General features: G+C 39.1%; 1 pseudogene; it reads right to left on the reverse strand.

The window, feature by feature from the left end:
• Positions 1-1,865: 1,865 nt before the first annotated feature.
• LOC146470766 (uncharacterized) lies at positions 1,866-7,606 on the reverse strand (annotated as a pseudogene).
• Positions 7,607-8,549: the final 943 nt, after the last annotated feature.

Genomic DNA, 8,549 nt, shown 5'->3' on the forward strand with positions numbered 1-8,549 from the left:
TCAAATATATTTTACAGATAGCCGGAATCGTCCAAAACCGTTTGAAGCCATTCAAAACCAGCCATAAACCGTGCAAAATACATTGTAAACCGTCAATAAAACGTTTGAAGTATCATTCCGGAAACATAGTTCCAGTAGGCGATGGCCGGTCAGTGAGTACTGTGACCCTAGGAGTTAATAATTGAGTCGTTCTCCGTTGTTTTGTATTATGCCGGTGATGCGACCACTCATAGACTGGATAGTTTTATCTCCTGAGAAATACCACCGATTGTTCTCTGCACTCTATCACAGAATTCTTCATACGACTCATGTGTGATGCCTTCGTTCAGGGCATCTTTTTCCAACTTTTTGGAAGCAATGTGAAAAATGTTCTCAATAGGATTTAAATCGGGACTTCGCGGCGGTATTTGTAATAGTTCGCAATGACAACGAGCCATAGCTTCACCGGCTGTTTTACTGTTTTGGCTAGGATCACCGTCTTGCAGCCAGAGGCGAGTCAATCCCTTGGCAGATCGTTCAAACATGGTGTTAAAGTGTTGGTCAATAAACGATGCAAAATATTTTGCATCCATTTTTTCTTATCTCTCGCAAATTATTACTCCTCCACCGTGAGTTATTGCTACCATCATCTTGGCAACTTTACCTCCTGTTCCGACTTTACTTCCCTTAGCCAAACACCCTTGGTTTAAACCTTCGGATTTTTTTTGCCATACTCTCCCTTTGGGTGCTCGGGCTTGGTCCATGGGGTTGGTCTTGTAAATAAACGAGACCCCATCTAAGTAAAACGCGATAGTGTCCGTCCAGACACTCTGAGGGTAATTTGATTGCATCCGTCTAGCAAATTCTACTCTTCTCTCTTTGTCGCTTTGACTCATTAGTCCCTTTTTACGAGCCTGCAGGAAGAGGTACCCCTTTCTATTTAACAAACGCCGAACCGTTCGATCAGTGACATGACGAATTCCTGTCCGCTCCATCAGGCGCCGCGAAGAAAATGAACCTTCTTGCTCTCTTAACTCTTCAATGGTTCTAAGAATCAACGCTTCGTGTTCAGGAGTGACCTTTTTCTTTCTGCCGCTCAAATGTCTCCTGCTCTCATGTACTTCCTGGTATTTTGAGCTCGTTACGCGGTGAACACTTGCTGTCGAGACCTGAAAGTGTTCGGCGATCTCATTTAATGTGAGATTTGTAGTCATCTTTAGGACTCTGACTGAAGCCTTTGTTTCGTCCGATATTCTTTTTCTCGAGGGCATGTTGTCTGAGGATTTTTCAGTGCTTTTTGGAAAGTTGTGCAAACAATTGCGTATTTTATTTACTCTCTGTTACCAAAATATCGCACTTGTGATACCTAAACACAGATACCGCCTTCAGGTTGTGACGCGTGTGACTGCGTCAGACACAGTTGATATAGCCTGATAAATGTGTTGACAAATAATCTACTAATTAGTCACTCCCTTTGTTTTGTCATGTTTAAGGCCGGCGGACAATCTTGGACAGATCAAATGAAAAATTAAGACCAGCCCTCCCCCCCATTTCAATGATGGAAAAATGGCGCATTTTGCTTTGCGCGCGAATTCATCATTGAATTTGGGGGGAGGGGGGTTTAATTTTTCATTTTAATCTGTCCAAGATTGTAGGTTAAAAGTGGGGTCTATCTGAAGTACTGCAAACATCATCTCAGTGCAAAATTTTTCCATCTCTGTAAGCTGAACAGAAGCAAGGACAATGGATAAGCTCTCTCTCCCAAAACTGACATCTTGGATGAATTGATTGCCCTCCTCTTTCATCCAGTACAAAAGGGAAAGATCTTCATCATCTTTCTCTCCACCAAATTGCTGTTGAGAGGAAGTGACTACTCTTCTGGCATATTAGGCTTGCCGGACTCCTCGTGGCATTTGGGCCAAAGACTCAACCTTTGTAACCCCACCATGTCTTGCCTTGGTCTGTCGGACAGCTTCTCTTGGCCCCAGCATTACACACTTCTCTTTCAGGGTGGCCATAGTTGAAGGCTGTGTGCGAGTAAATCCTCGTGCTCCGTCTTTGCAAGAGTTACCATGGGGCTGAAGATCAAAGTCACCTTCTTCGCGCTCAAAACAATATTGAACAAGAGCAATGTTGTTCACGATATCCCCCCTTCTATCACAAGCATATATAATCCGACGGTGGAAGTGGTTACCATCTTCAAATGTCTTAGTGTGGTAGACTCGATTGAGTGTATTGACAAGCAAAATCTGTAGCATGGATTTGTTGAAATCAGTGTTAGTGGAAAAGCTATGACATCATAAAGTTTTTGTGACGCCACAGTTTCTTCAATGGCACGAATTTCAACAAATCCATGCTACAGATTTTGCATCTACCTGTTGGCTTTTGTTGCATTAGAGAAGGATGTAAGCTGTGTGAGGTTATAAGAATTTGTATTCTGGTCAAGTGACTTACCAAATATGGTCATGACTACGGAAAGTGATGGTAATCTGTCATAGAAGAAACATAGCCAAAAACTAGACCCAGGATACTAATGGATTCCAAGATATGATGGTTAGAAGTCACCCATAGCAACCATTTTGTAGTTAAGGGTCTTTCCCCTTAATGCCTTTTAGTACAAGAACCTTTGTCATATGACTTGGTCATGTGTAAATGTTACTGTTAAATTTATTACTTAGTGAAGTTATAAATGGTGACAAAGTTTTTACAGTAATCGGGCAGTTTTTTGACATGAAAAGGACTACAAGTTTGTAATGTATTGTATCAACAAGCCTGTGTTACTAATTAAAAATAAGCTTGCAAGATGGAATAAGTATGAGAAAAAAATCCATATAGGGGGGCTTTCCATGTGCTCTTAAATCCTCCAAGCTGATTCGTCTTAAGTCAATCAAGAAGGAAAACTCCTTTTTCACTTTTAATGGCTGCCTGGTACAAACCATCCTAGGTTCTGGGTTAAATAGTAGGGACACGATGCTATTGGTAGAAACGGACTTTCCAAGAAGAGAACATTGGTTTTTGCAAGTCATCATCCAGCCATCTGAGTTCCGCTGTTTCGTCCTTTAAATTTCTTATTACTGGAGAATCTTCAATCACAACAGTTGCAGGCTTCACTGGTTTTGCCCCTTTCACAGGACTGTCTGTGATTTGGATGACTTCAATGCTTCTCTGCAGGTAGGAAAAATTCAGTACACTTAATTGAAAAGTAAAAACATGGGTAATGCAGTAATTAATATTAATACATTACTTGCTGAGAGACAAAACAGGCTAGAGCAATTGTGGAAGTATGCTGAGGCTAAACATCAATCATATGGCCAAGTATCAGTTAACCCATTGTCCCCTCGAGGCGTAACGCGTGACATTATGCTAATTTCCTAGAAATTTTGGAGTACAGACTGCGTGATCCAAATGCTTGAAATAAACCATATGCGCAGTAGCACTATAGACGGGATCAGGTTTCAAAGCAAAGCTCATCCCAAAGAGGAGGAATTTTGCTGCCGGAAAGTGTAAACAATTTATCATTTGATGCATGGACATATAGGACAAGGAGAAAAGCACAAATGAAATTAATTTTTTTTGTGTTTTACGCGCCGCGAGCTCCAAATATGAATAATTAGCGGCCGCATAAAACTGTTAAGACAGGTCATGTCAAGAACCGAAAATGGGTAAAATCACTGTTGTATACATCAAATATGAATTTTAACTGTATTTATTGAAGTTTTCTTGCAGATTCAAGGTCATTTAAATGTAGGCAAGGATAAGAGAAAGAGAGAATGACTCGAGCCGCACGAGAACTCTTCGCGAAAAGCAAAGCACAAACGCATCGCATCGCAAACAAAAACTCACGCAGCGCAAGGAACGACAAAACAAACAAGTAGAGATTCCAAACAAGTTTTATTTACAAGATAAAGAATTCGGCAGCCAAAATCTGACAAACGACGCTAAATAAAAACTTAAATCGTGCCAAATAAAGGCCAAAATTGTGTGACCGGTCCAAACCAAAATGAGATTCAAAATACTATATTCTACGCATCATTGAAAAACAATTTGCGGCCTGATTGCAAACTAGTGAAACGTGTCACTATTAGTGGCCAAAGGTTATTTAACCAAGAAAAGATCTCAAATATTGATTAGGCCAAAATGCAATGAAATCGTGATCGTATATACTTTTGAAACTTACCGATAGTTCATATATGACAGCGTCGCAGATAGGGACTCGGGTTATAAAGAATGCAATTTCAAGCCGCGTGGTATTCATGAACGCAAGTTTTGCAAAGCGCTACACTACATGGTAAACACTGAAAAGTGGTCTGTACTGAACGTCCCCCACTTGTTTTTCTACCCACCCTCTTACAATGCACACAAACTCTCCTCCTACCTTCAATTTTAACACTAAAATGCTTCCCAATATTTTCTAGGGCGACCGACAAATTATCAATCTTGCGGCGCTTTGAAAAGGCGATCGAAATTTTCAGTACTGTGCACCGTGCACATGGTCCATAAAATACTCATCGATACCAATGACATTTCTTAGCAGACATTGTAAATGTTTCTTTTGCAACCACCATCCTTCCAAAACAAAACATTACTCAACCAAACCGGAGATGACTTGTAGCTCAACAAGAAAAAATAAAATAACCCGCAACCTGAAGCTAGCATAAAAGTAGTCTTCCAGACGATTTAGCTTTAATAAAATGTTGTAGGTGGCAAGTGGAAGTGGAATGCAAGTTTCCAGAAGGTTAAGTAAAGTGCCGTATTGAAGATCCTTGCACTTATGAAAGACTGTTTTAAGTACATTTTTCGCCAAGGTCTACCCTCTATAGGTTATCTCAAGGAGAAACCGTGTGCCCTAAGGTTTGGGCTTGTCTGCGAGATTCTTGCCAAGAAAAACCGACTTGTATACAGACCACTCAGAGGACAAAAAGTTGCTGACAATGTCTTCATCACTGTTGTAGACGACATGTAGAGCACCCATACAAGGGATAACAGAAGTGATGGGATCTGGTGTGTCTCCCTGCTTAACTAAATTACATGCCCTTTACACAATGTGACGGGGGAAGAATTGTGAGGGTCAATCCCCAGACATTAAAACCACAAACCTTGGAAGATACTCCTTTAGATGGCTTTGAGAGACCAACCCTAAGGCAGTTTTGTGGTTATTCCTGCACTTTAAAAGTAAATTTACAAAGTCAAAAAGGTGCACATCACTTAATGATCACATCCTTCTGACAGCTGTAGAAGCATGATAATCGTGGGATTCCAAGCAATGCCTTTCCAGTACTGGATCAAAAATTAAAACAGATAATTCTGGACCGGTTGAAACAAAATGGTTGTGAAAAAAAAAACAAAACATGACAGTTTGTTAATGTCAATGCCTACAGGGTTGTGAATTTTCCTGGGTTCTAGAGCAAGAATGGCCTTGACTTCTTTGGTGACCTTGATGATGATGGTGTAGAAATTTTACAGACACTGAAGTCCTTTCGTGTAAACTTTTGTCTAGTCATCAATCAGTAAGGTCACTAAATGCTCATTTTCTATGGTACTTTTCACTATGTCACCCAATAGAATTTTTAAAATAAAACGAAGAAATTTCTTTTTTGACCCCTCCAGAGCAGATGAAAGTACCAAGCGATCTTTGTCATATGACAAAATTTCAGGAACAGCGCATTGTCTTTCTGCAAAACATCACATTTCAAAGATAAACAAAAGCATAATTGGTACAATGAGGCACCAGTGCATTTCTTTTTGAGTTCAGATCTTTTGTTGATGTGTCGGGAGGTTGAAATAAAAGCAAAAATGAAATCAAATAGATTATTTTAACCAACACTGGAGCAGAACTGGTAGAAAGCATCAGGGCCGCCCATGGAGATTCTGCCATTCTGGACAGCATTCTGAAAATCTGCACCTGAAATGTAGCAAACAGATAATACAATCTGTTACAACAAAGTTTTATCAAAGCCTTTGAAGTCAAAATGGTGACTTGTTGTCGCAGCCTCCTTAAAATTCTGAAAGTGTCGGCTATTGTTAAAGAGAAAGTGAACCTGAAAATTTGGACCGATTGTTTTGAGTGCAAAACACATCTTCAATCCATAAAGCATGTCTCACCTAAGCATTTATATTGAAAGGAAACCTTCCCATGATACCTTCACCTTGTACATAAGTGTGTTAAATTGTTACTGGAGTCTACCAAAGACATTTGTCATCGTTTGTTTGTGTTTGTCTTACATGTGTTTATATTTATGCCTGCATTACATGTGTTAACCTGGCCTCAAGCAGCGTCAGGTACCTGTTTGACTGAAACAACTGGTACCTAATAAGGCCACAACACATTGTATTTTTTTTAGCCCTAAAAGAGTAGACGTGTCCCAATTGTTTAAGATTTTACTCATTTACTCATCAACTGTTCGACTGTATTTTCCAGTGCAAAAGTTGACCCTACTTTTTGAGGCTAAAAGTTGGGATTTTACTTATTTGTGGTGTATAGACTAAGTTCAAATTCCTGACAGTTTTTTTGTAAAAGAGTTCAGTGGAGAAAAATATTGCATACATCGAGAGACCCACTTGGGGGAGAATTATCTTACAAATATCCAAAATTCAAAGCCATACCTTTAACAAAGAGGTATATTAAGAAACTGTAACTTTTAGAAGATGTTTGGGAGCTCTTTATGCCAAGAAAAATGTTAAAACAATTAAAAAACACGAAGGAGCGAAGTTGAGAAAATGACCCGCTATCTTGTATGACTTAGTAACCTGGCCCCAGTTGTTCAAAGGGCGGATAATTTTATCCACTGGATAGGTCACGATGCGGTAGATAAAATGCGTGCAAGAAATTTGCTATAGCCGTATAATTTGTGTATAAGGTAGAAGCGTCTGTCTAATTTAAGTATGGGAGTGTGTGAAAAACTTGCGAAAAGCTTTTGTTGGAGTACATTTTATCCACTGGACAGCAACGTATCCACTGGATAAAGTTATCCGCTCCTTGAACAACTGGGGCCTGGTAATAAAAACCTGACGAGCACTGGTAACTAAAATAAATGCACGTGCTTTTGACGTAAATGAAATCCCTTCCCTCTCTACCCAAAACACTCCTCATTCAAAGAAGCCAATCGTTTAATATATTATAAAACTATCTCTTTTACAGTAATGTTGGTGAGCAGTTCAACTATTTACATGAAAAAGACAAAGAAATGTCAAATGTTCAAATGTCAAATACAGCTAAGTCTTCTTACACTGCTCAACTATTTACTGGCGAACTTTAGTAAATTTAAGACTTATAAGATGGAATTTCAATGTCTAAAAGCCCTCAAATTCTTCCTCCTGGTCACTCTCTCCAAACAAGTCGCACCACTGTTCCTCTGTTAGTTTGTCATCGTAAATGTCACACGTCCTCCATTTCTTCATCTTCACTGCCTTCAGCTGCAACAAGTTCCTCTTTCTCGTTATCCCACAAGATGTCATCTTTGGTTCCGTCTATCGCATTCGAAATAAGGCACTTCTTAAGTGAGCAAGAAACCATCTCTTGGGATAGCTCTTCCCATGATTCATCGACCCAGGAGGAGACAGAACTTAGTGAAGGTGCCTTGATGTTACCGCCAGCTGTGAAACTCTTCTGACCCTCAATCATCCACATGGTACACGTTTCATGAAGGCGATCTTTAAATGGCTTTTTCAGGCTGACATCAAGCGGCTGTAACACACTGGTAAGTGCACCAGGTTCACAGGCGAGACTTCAATACAAACACTGTTATTTCAAGACGCATTTGCCTACCCATCAAAATGGCTTCAAAAACCATGATAAGGTCTATTAGCAGAGTGTCACTACAGTATTAAAGGAGGTCCTAATTTAGTTTTCATGGTTTGTTCTTCCTTTTTAATGTAAGTTTTATTAGCATCACTATATTAACAAAGAAAGGAGATAATAAAAAGATAGAAACAGAGAAGTAAAGCAGCGACTCGAAGGATCAGTTTAACTTATTTTGGCTTAGTGGCATTGAAATAGGCCAGGAAACCAGAGAATTATTCAGTTTTTGGGTATCTTTTGTTTGGATTCATTGTCATGTGAAATATCTTGCTACCATTCATGTAGGGCAAATTTGTTGAACATTGCTGTCTCAGAGTTTATTTACAGGACATTAAATCTAGCACCTGGGCAGAGGAAAGGGAAAAATTCTTTGGAATAAACGAATTTTCTTTGATTGTTATTATTGTTTTATTAGTTCTTGTCATAAAGTATTGGTTTTACAGCAGGACCAAAACGGCGGATATTATTTTCCAGCTTCAACTTTAGCAGAAGTGAAATAGGTTTTTTTCTGACAAACCTATTTTTGTTTGAAATTACAGTGTACCTTATTAAAATATAAATGTTATCATATTCATCAAGCTAAGCAAACTGGATTTTATTTTGTAAACTTTTTCGCGCAGAAATATATTTTTGCACTTTTTCTGAATACAATCATACTTTTTTTTCTCGACAACCCTTGGAAACTTTACACAATAATATTGTTGTTAGTAGGAGCTGTACTTAGTGCTCATATCTACTAGATCCTATTAACATCATGAAAGCCATACAGAGA

Source organism: Pavona decussata, unplaced genomic scaffold (assembly GCF_977016875.1).
Source record: "Pavona decussata unplaced genomic scaffold, jaPavDecu1.1 SCAFFOLD_111, whole genome shotgun sequence".
Classification (NCBI taxonomy): domain Eukaryota; kingdom Metazoa; phylum Cnidaria; class Anthozoa; order Scleractinia; family Agariciidae; genus Pavona; species Pavona decussata.